Source organism: Cebus imitator, unplaced genomic scaffold, assembly GCF_001604975.1.
Source record: "Cebus imitator isolate Cc_AM_T3 unplaced genomic scaffold, Cebus_imitator-1.0 Scaffold141, whole genome shotgun sequence".
Taxonomy (NCBI): domain Eukaryota; kingdom Metazoa; phylum Chordata; class Mammalia; order Primates; family Cebidae; genus Cebus; species Cebus imitator.
Window position 1 is genome coordinate 3,634,826 of NW_016107456.1, and position 10,506 is coordinate 3,645,331.

Sequence of the window (10,506 nt, forward strand, 5' to 3'; positions counted from 1 at the left end):
AAAAAAAAAAAAAAAGCTGGGCATGGTGGCACATGCCTGTAATCCCAGCTACTCGGGAGGCTGAGGCTGGAGAATCACTTGAATCCAAGAGGCAGAGATTACAGTGAACCAAGATCATGCCACTGCACTCCAGCCTGAGTGACAAAGTGAGGCCCTGTCTCAAAAAATAAATAAATAGTTAATCTTTTTATTCTAAACACTGGCAGTTAAGAGTGAATGTGGTTACTTCTGAAAGAATTTTACTCTGGTCAAAACCTATCACGTTTCAGGTCTTTTGAAGAAGCTGGATTTGAAGATTGCCTTTCTATTTGGGTTTGCTGCCTTTTTTCCAACAAACATTGGAGGACCAAGTAGGTGTCAGCACCATTCTGTGCTCTGGGGTTACAGTCACAAACATGACAAAATGCTCTCATAAAGTTTATATTCTGGAGATAATGGATGAGATTGGGGCTGGAAGCATAAATTTAAAGACCAGCATGTATAGCTGGCGTTTAAAACCACAGAACTGGGGTGAGGCCTGGTGGCTCATGCCTATAATCCTAGCACTTTGGGAGGCCAAGGTGGGAGGATCACTTGAGCCCAGGAGTTTGAGACCAGCATGGGCAACATAGTAAGGCATTGCCTCTACGAAAAATTTTTTAGAGAAGGAAAAATTTTGTAGGAAAGGAAGGGAAAGGAAAGGGAAAAGGAAAAGGAAAGGAAGAAAGAAAGGAAAGGAGAGAAAGGAGGGAGGAAGGGAGGGATGGAGGGAGGGAGGGAGGGAGGGAGGAAGGAAGGAAGGAAGGAAGGAAGGAAGGAAGGAAGGAAAGAAAACCATGTTGCTGAGTATAAAGAAAACAGCGGGAAAGGAAAGGTGGAAGAAAAAAGGCAGGAAGGCAGAAAGGAACGGAGGGTGGGACGGAGGGACGGAAACCACAGAGCTGAGTATAAAGTAAACAGTGGGGGGCAGAAAAAAAAAAAAGAAAACAGTGGGAAGCTTGGAGCACATCCACATTTATAGGTTGGGAAGAGGAAGAGGGTCTAGCAAAAGAGACTGAGAAGGAGTCTGTCATGAAGTGGGAGGGGACTCGGAAGAACCTGGTTTTCTGGTAGACACTGAAGAAAGTTTTCAGTCTTAGGCTGTCCGCCCCTCTTGGAATTGCTCTGAGCCGAGGGAGCTACCTCACTTGAAGGCTCTCCTGGAAACAGCCAATGATGAGTTGCTCTGAGGTATAAAGACCCCCCCCACCCCGACCCCCTTGCCTTACTTTGGAACACCTCTGCAGGGCCATCTCAATTCCAGAGCTTCCATTAAGTCAGGCTGAGGCCTCTGCTGAGACATCAGCAGTTCGGCTTCTTCCTCCACCCAACCCGTCTTCGTTCTCCTACTGGTGATATTCACAAGAGCACTCCAAAAAACCTACACTCAAATCTTGCTGTTGGAGTCTGTTTCCAGGGGACGGGACCTAAAACAACCATTGCAGCCCCAGCCTAGAACTGTGCACATAGTAGATGCTCAATAAATATTGGCCGAATGTGTCCATCTGTATTTTCTCTTGATGTCTCACAAGGTTTCCTCAATCCCTTGCCTTCCAAGAGCTTGTGTACAAAAATGCCTAATAAATGTCCTCACTATAGGTGCTGGGTGGCGAGTAGACCCCTCGACAGATACCCCAAAAACAATACACTGTGAGGCTGAGCGCCAAAAACTTGGGACCTCAGCCCCGCCCCTCACCGCAGCTGCTGCCCGAAGCGGCCCTGAACCCTGGGTTCCAGGATCGGGCCCCGCCACCCCCCTCCTGGGACTGTATAGGCAAAGGCGGGCAGGGTGGTCACTGATCCGACAGCTCTGCAGAACGGTTACTTTTTAAAAAGCCAAAATGGCGGAATTCTTTTTATTCTTTCTCTTTATGGGAAAAAAAAAAAAAGGAGGGGGAAGAAATAAAAAGAGAAGGAAAAAAATTCCATATTCCATTATAAAAATCGAAAATTAATGACAGGAAAGTTTGCCAAATAACCCATTTCAAAGGAAAACCAAAACCCCGCCCTCCACACTTCCTTTCCATTAATGAAAAACTCTTAATTGATTGCAGATCTCCAAACACGCAGCCTCCGCCCTCCTCGGCCCTTCGGATAGCAGCCCGAAGCCATGCCGCAGGGTCCGCCGGGCCTGGAGTCTCGCACCCGCCCGGCCCCCTCCGCGCTCCGCCCAGACCGCTCTCTCCGGCGTTTTTCTGAACCTCCCCAGCCCGAGATCCCCGCCCGAGGCACTCGGAAGGATCGAGGCGCCGGGCTGCAGACTCGAGTCCTCGCCGCCCTGGGCGGAGCGGGGTGGCGCGGGGCCCAGGGGCCGCAGGGTCGGAGCCCACGCGCCGCGGGGTGCTTACCTGCCCCACCAGCCGGTGGCCGCCCAGCGCAGAGCTCCGGTACGAGCCGGGCTCCGCGCGCCTGCGCGCTCGGGGGGGGGCGGGTCCGCCTCACTGCAGGACGCAGAGCGCGGGGCCAGCGCGCCGGGCACATGTGCCCGGCCCAGGCCCAGGTTTCGCGTGCGCCCGCGCCCCCTTGCCTGCCTCCGAGGCCCTGGTTGTGCGCGCCTCATCCCCCTCTCCCTAGGACCGGTTTGCTGCGCGGGCGTGAGGGTCGAGATTTTTCCTGCCCCGCAACTCCTGCATCACGGCTAGCAGAGCGCGGGGTGTGGGGGCGCAGGGACCTCGGAGCTCTGAGAGAGAGCCAGGAGGGCTACCGAACTCAGTGGTTGGTGACCAAAGACGAGGCTGCACCCGGGCACGCACCCCAGCCGAGTGCCTGCTCTGTCCAACGCCTTCCCAACGCTCCTGCTGTCCCCCTGGAGGAGGGGAGTTCAGGAGCCTCAGAAAACTGCCTCAGGAAGGGTGAAGGGCACCTGCGACCGCAGAGAAGGAACCCTGGTGTGCGGACTCTGGACCTGGCCCTGCCCGGCATCAAGGGCGGCATTAGCGGCGTCTGCTTTTGGGTGACCTCACTGCCACGGGCTGGGGAACACCACTATCGCCTTGGTCCTCCATTTCGACATGTGTCAAGACCATCACCTACTTCATGGCGTACGGTCGTTTTCAGTTTGGGTTCCTGGGGTGCTGTAGCAGTCACTGCTCCTCTCTGCTTCAGTTTGACTGATCTCTTTGCCTCCACCTGATCTCTCTAATTAACCAAATCTCTTTGTTATTGGTTCTGGTAACACAAGATACCTGTTTCGCTGACCCGTACCACAGCTGTCACTTCACATAGATTTTAGTAATTCATGAGGCTAAGAGGTTTCAAGCTCCAAGAGGGAAGGAAACATTAGTTTTTGTATTCCTAGTACCTATCCCAGAGCCGGGCACAGAGTGGGTACTTAATAAATATCTGTTGAGTGACTAAATGATGTACTGTATGTAGATGAAAACGGGCAACTTTTGATACAGTCCACCATCCAGCCCCCTTCCCCACACCAATGACTTAATTTAATCCCTTGTGGGTTTTTTTTGTTTTTGTTTTTGTTTTTTTTTTTGAGATGGGATCTCGCTATGTTGCCCAGACTGGAATGCAATGGCTATTCACAGGCGCCATCCCACTACTGACCAGCACCGGAGTTTTGACCTGCTCCGTTTCCGACCTGGGCCAGTTCACCCCTCCTTAGGCAACCTGGTGGTCCCCTGCTCCCGGGAGGTCACCATATTGATGCTGAACTTAGTGCGGACACCCGATCAGCATGGCGCACTACAGCCCAGAACTCTTAGGCTCAAGCGATCCTCCCACCCCAGCCTCCCGAGTAGCTGGGATTACAGGCACTGGCCACCCCACCGGCTAATCCCTTGGTTTTACAAAAAAGGAAATTGAGATCTACTTGGCTTTAAGTCATGGCCAGGGGTCAGACCCCAGGCTCCTGACTCCCTCCCAGGCCACATGAGAAAAGGGTTCCTAAAGAAATGTAGGCAAATTCTCCAAATTGCTGTGATCAACAGGTTTAAATTTATGCAGAATTTAACTATTCTGGTTGCCACGCCAACGCATTGCATGTGTTCTTCCTTGCTGCGATGTCAATTTTTAATCACATCTCATATTATTGGGAACAGGATTGCATCAGTGAAGGATGCTGGTTGCCATAACAATGGATGCCTCTTTCTGCACATTGATATACACACAACCATCCACTCACTTTTCCAACCCAGACTGTGCTTGATCTAGATTCCAAAGGTTTATTTTAAGTATTCAGAAGATTAAAAGAAAGTGGTGAACCTACACAAACACATGGATTCTCAATAACAAAGGCATCTTTCAGATGGTGATTAAGAAAGACAAGTGGAATTTGAGCTAGCAAGACCTAGACGCAAACAAACTAACATGGATGTGAGTTGCTAAGACATTATTTTTCTGCCTATTGACAGTATTTTTGTGGCTCACACCTATAATCCCAGCACTTTGGGAGGCTGAGGTGGGAGGATTGCTTGAGCCCAGGAGTTTGAGACCAGCCTGGGGCAACATGGCAAAATCCTGTCCCTAAAAAAAAAAAAAAAAAAAAAAAATTTAACTGAGCGCACAGCTGTAGTCCTCCCTAGCTACTAGGGAGGCTGAGGTGAGAGAGGATTGCTTGAGCCCAGAAGATAAAGGCTGCAATGAGCCAGAAGTGTACCACTGCACTCCAGTCTGGGCAACAGAGAGAAATCCTGTCTAAACAAACAAACAATCCCCACTTCTCCAGAAACAACAACAACAAAACCAGTATTTTGGTGGTCTTGATACCTGGCTTATTTGCTTGAATACCTTCTGGAGTCGTGCAAACAAAACCACCAAATACTGGGGTGAAGAGCTGCTCCCACGGTAATATGATCTGGGGAAGTTTCTGCCTCAGGTAGCCAGAGTTTCCCCTTCCAGTACCAGTCTGCCTTCAGGAGCAAGTGAGCAATTCCAACCCTCCCCTCAAGTGACAGCCCCCTCTTTTAGAAGTTAACAGCCCCCATTGTCTTCTCCATGTGGACCTCCTGCTCAAGCGTGGACCCAAAATTTTTTGAAATGCTGATGAGTCAAAGCACTAAGAAAACTTGTTTGGGACAGGCATAACAGCCCACACCTGTAATCCCAGCAATTAGGCCAAGGTGGGAGGATTGCTTGAGGCCAGGAGTTCAAGACCAGCCTGGTCAACATAATGATGTAACAGGAAAAGTTCCCTTATCACCCTCGCAGGGTGTGTGACACAGAGAGTAACTGGCTTCTTTCATGCCCTGCAGCTCCAACCCTAGGGGGAATATATAAACAGGAAGGTCGGGAGCCTGAGCTCCAACCCCACAGCAGGATCTGGAGTTGAGTATTTACAGCTCCTGAAGCCCCAGCAGGCAGGTGTTACAGTGTGCTCTTCAGTTTAGACGTTGGCTATTTTAATCATCTCAGTTAGACTCTCTGCCTTACTGAAAGGACAGAGGGTGTTCTGTATCCTGGGTTCTTGTCCTTGGAGAATGAGTGCAAGGTTTTATTGAATGGTGGAGTTAGCTCTCAGCAGATGGATGGGGAACAAGAAGGGGGTTGGAGTGGGAAGGCGGTCTTCCCCTGGAGTTGCAACACTCAGTGACCAGGCTCTCCTTCGACCACCCTCGGCGGAATTTCCCTCGGCATCCAAGTCATTCTGCAGTTGATGGCCTGTCAGGGTCTGTGTGTTCTTTTTCTGATGTGTCCCTCTTGACATACAGCCACTTGTATGTGTGCCCACTAGGGTCTTGGGGTTTTTTGTTTTTTTTTTTGAGATGGAGTTTCACTCTTGTTACCCAGGCTGGAGTGCAATGACGGGATCTCGGCTCACCGCAAACTCCGCCTCCTGGGTTCAGGCAATTCTCCTGCCTCAGCCTCCCAAATAGCTGGGATTACAGGCACGCGCCACCATGCCCAGCTAATTTTTTGTATTTTTAGTAGAGACGGGGTTTCACCATGTTGACCAGGATGGTCTCGATCTCCTGACCTTGTGATCCACCCGCCTCAGCCTCCCAAAATGCTGGGATTACAGGCTTGAGCCACCACGCCTGGCCGGGTCTTGGGGTTTTTAAAGGCACAGGATGGGGGGTGTGGTGGGCTAGAGTGGTCTTGGAAAATGCAACATTTGGTTGCAAAAACAGGAGTGCCTGTCTTCACCTAGGTCTGTGGGTAGTGCCTTCGCCAGGGACCCTGCCTTTCTCTACCCAGCACTTCCCTGCCCCCATCCTATATCAGTGAGACACCCCCTCCTGTCTCTACAAAAAATTTAAAAATTAAAGAAAAAAAAAAAAAGAGAAAAAAAATCTAAAAATTAGTTGGCTGTGATGACATGTGCCTGTAGTCTTGGCTACTTGGGAGGCTGAAATGGGGGGATTTGAGGCTGAGATGGGAGGACTGCTTGAACCCAGGAAGTCAAGGCTGCAGTGAACTGTGATCATACCACTGCACTCCAACCTGGGCAGTAGAACAAGACCCTGTCTGTAAAACAAACAAAGAAAACAAAACAAAACTGTTGTTTCTAAGGAACTCACACCATTCTGTTCCTAGGGTAGAGTTTCATTCACCATTGAGACTGTCTACAGATTTTTAGGGAAATTATCAGGTTGTGCTCTTTATGTATAAAAACACTTCTGGTTCCAACAATGTCAGACTGAGCTAGTATGGAAGCTTTTTTTTTTAAATTATTTTTGGCCGGGCATGGTGGTTCATGCCTGTAATCCAAGCACTTTGGAGGCCAAGGCAGGTGGATCACCTGAGGTCGGGAGTTCAAGACCAGCCTGACCAACATGGTGAAAACCCGTCTTTAAAAAAAAAAAAAGAAAAGAAAAAAAGAAAAAAAATTTATTTTTATCTTTCAAATATTGTCACGAAAAAAATAGAGACAGGGTCTCCCTATGTTGCCCAGGCTAGTCTCAAACTCCTAAGCTCCAGGGATCCTCCTGTGTTGGCCCCCCAAAGTGCTAGGATTACAGGCATGAGCCACCGTGCCTGGCTGGGAACCTTTTCTAATACAAACACCAAAAAACCCTGCCTATTATATTACAAGAAAGGAAGCAAGCAAGCACACAGGGAAAGAAAGTAAATTCATTGCTGAATGTGTAAGAGGAATCATCAGGAGTCAAAAACAAAAAGAGAACCAGAGCAACAAGATGTGGCCTGAGTCTCTCTTGTCCTGGAGGTGGTTGTTGGATCCAGACAGGACCCAGCTGCTAGAGACTTAGGTTTTACCACACACATAATGACGGCAAATGGAATCTTGGGTCCATGTGGTCCTGAGAGTCGGAACTGAAGCTCGTGTATAGAGACTGGAGGGCCAGGTGTAATGGCTCACACCTGTAATCCCAGCACTTTGAGAGAGGCTGAGGCGGGAGGATTGCTTGAGTCCAGGAATTCGAGATCAGCCTGGGCAAAAAAGTGAGACCATGTCTTTACGGAAAGTAAAAATATTAGCTGGGCATGGTGACATTCCTGTGGTCCCAGCTACTTCGGAGGTTGAGGCAGGAGGACAGCTTAAGCCTATAATGAGCCATGTTTGCCCCACTGCACTCTAGCCTGGGCAAAAGAGTGAGGCACTGTCTTAAGGAAAGGGTGACCGGGCGCAGTGGCTCATGCCTGTGATCCCATACTTTGGGAGGCCGAAGTGGGAGGATTACCTGAGGTTGGGAGTTCAATACCAGCCTGACCAACAGGGAAAAATTTTGTCTCTACTAAAAATACAAAAAATTAGCTGGGCATGGTGTTGCATGCCTGTATTCCCAGCTACTTGGGAGGCTGAGGCAGGAGAATCGCTAGAACCCAGGAGGTGGAGTTTGTAGTGTGCTGAGATCGTGCCATTGCACTCCAGCCTGGGCAACACCAGTGAAACTCCATCTCAAAAAATAAATAAAATAAAATAAAATAAAAGACTGCATACTCTTCCCAAACTATATATTCATTGAAGAGAGTTCCTGAAAAACTCAGTACAATAGTCCAGAGAAATAGAAAGGAAGCTTGTCTCTGCCTGGGATGCTTAGAAGTGAGGATCAGGGCCAGTCAACCATGAAAAATCAAAACCCTAAGCCTACACTGTGAATGGATTTGGGAACCCTATTTGTAGATTAGATTTGTAGGGATTTGTACTGCCTTCCTGGTATTGGTATCTTCAGCTAAGAAAGTAATGCAAAAATTGGTTCTGGGCAAGTAATACCCATGCACAACTCCTCTATAGAGACATCGTTACAACCCAAGCCAAATGAGATGCTCACAATAGGAAAACACAAAGTATAAAACAAACAAACAAACAAAAAGACAACAACAAAAAAGAAAAACACAAAGCAGTCAAGGAAATGATCTACTACATTTAGCCATCAGCAGACCCAATAAACAGGAAAATTAGCACCCACAAGAACTTAAGACAATAGCACAATTTATAAAGAGATTGTAAAATAAATGTGGGCTGGGTGCAGTGGCTCATGCCTGTAATCCTAGCACCTTGGGAGACCAAGGCAGGAGAATCACTTGAGGCCAGGAGTTGAAGACCAGACTGGATAACATAGCAAGACCTTGTCTCTCAAAAACAAGAACAAAAAACAAAAGCATATATGTTAAAACTATTTTAAAAGGAATGGGAATCACAGAAGAATTTGGAGAAACTGGAACCCTTGTGCATTTTTGGTGGGAATGTAAGCGATAGCTGCTATGGAAAACAAGATGGGAGGTAATCGGGGAGGGACCTCTTACAAAGTGCCTAGAATTAATAGTCACCTTAATAGTTTAACATATACAGAGATAAAAAGTGATCAGTATATGTAAAACATGAAAGTGATTAGCATATGTAAAAGAAGCCACTCATTTAAAAAGACTGTGGGGGTCAAGAGCTTCAGCTTCTGGTGAAGCTGGAATAACAGGGACTAGATTTACTCTTTCTACTGAAACTGAGAAAAGGGAAGTCGTATAGCAATCTGAAGACACTGGCCAACAAAAGACATATTCTTTTCTGTTTAGAGGCTGTATTAGTCCATTTTCACACTGCTATGAAGACGTATCCAAGACTGGGTAATTTATAAAGGAAAGAGGCGTCATTGACTCACAGCTCAGTATGGCTGAGGTCTCAGGAAACTTAAAATCATAGTGGAAGGCAATGGGGAGCAAGGCCTTCTTCACAAAGTGTCAGGAAGGCGAAATGCCAAGCGAAGGGGGAAAAAGCACCTTATGAAACCATCAGATCTCATGATAATTCACTCACTATCACAAGAACAGCATGGAGGAAACCACCCCTATGATTCAATTACCTCTCCCTCATCAGACCCTTGACACATGGGGATTGTGGGGATTATGGGTATTACAATTTAAGACAATATTTTGGGTGGGGGCATAGCCAAACCATATCAGAAACAGTCTCACTCTGTTACCCAGGCTGAAGTCCAGTGGCATGATCATAGCTCACAGCAGCCTTGACCTCCTGAGCTCAAGCGATCCTCCCATCTCAGTCTCCCAAGTATCTGGGACCACAGGCGTTTGCCACAACACCCAACTATTTTTAAAAATTATTTTATGTTGTCTAGGCTGGTAGAATAGAAATTCTTGAAAGATGAGAAATAATCAAGGCGATCCCCATGATTGCTGGAGAAATTTTTGCAGCTGAGGCAATCCAGGTGGAGCCTAGGAGGCTCACTGAATTGAGCAGGTGGAGCTGGAAGTCCAGTGGGGGCAAGACAGCTGGAGTCAACAGGAAAGAGTACCAGAAAGGAAAGTAATGTACGAGAAGATGCTGGAGAGCTGTAGACAGCCCTGGCCTTGGGTGTCATTTAAGTACTAATCAGCACATGTGTGACACAAATACCTGAGCCTAAGGAAAGAATAGGCTGAAAGAGTTGGAGAAAACAATTTCTATAGCTTCCACCACCCAAGTGGAAAAATCTGGATTCATGGGCAATCAGAGGGAGTTCTGGGTACTTGCTAGTGGGGAAACAAGCCTACACAAAACACCACTCTGGTCTTTGTCTTAGTTTAAAAGTTTAAAAAGACAAGAGAATCAAACTGTTTCCAAGTATGTTAACCACATCCCAGGTAAAAACCTCAAGAATATTTAGAAATACAAAGATATCCGGCACCTCACAAGGTAAAAATTACATCTGGCATTCAATTAAAAATCAGCAGGCACGCTGAGCACAGGGGCTCATGCCTGTAATCCACTTTGGGAGGGCAAAGCAGAAGGATTGCTTGAGCCCAAGAGTTTGAGACCAGACCTGGGAACATGGCAAGACCCTGTCTCCACGAAAAATTTAAAAAATTGGCCAGGGGTGGTGGCTCACACCTGTAATCCCAACCCTTTGGGAGGCCCAAGTGGTCAGATCAATTGAGCCCAGGAGTTCAAAACTAGCCTGGGCAACATGGTAAAACCCTGTGTCTACAAAACATTAGAAAAATTAGCCAGGCATGGTGGTGGGTGCCTATCTCGCGGCTACTTGAGAGACTGAGGTGAGAGGATCACTGGAGCCTGGGAGGTGGAGGCTGCAGTGAGCCATAATGTCACCACTGCACTCTAGCCTAGGCAACAGAGCTAGACTC

The 10,506-nt window shown here is 47.9% G+C and overlaps 1 protein-coding gene across 5 annotated transcripts in view; it reads right to left on the reverse strand.

The window, feature by feature from the left end:
* Positions 1-2,426, reverse strand: part of L3MBTL1 (L3MBTL histone methyl-lysine binding protein 1) — a 46,150-nt gene extending 43,724 nt beyond the window's left edge. For all 5 annotated transcript variants that reach the window (XM_037743353.1, XM_017542230.2, XM_037743355.1 and 2 more), the window contains exon 1: positions 2,367-2,426. The gene's annotated coding sequence lies outside the window, so the exon portion shown is untranslated. The remainder of the gene's footprint in view (positions 1-2,366) is intronic.
* Positions 2,427-10,506: the final 8,080 nt, after the last annotated feature.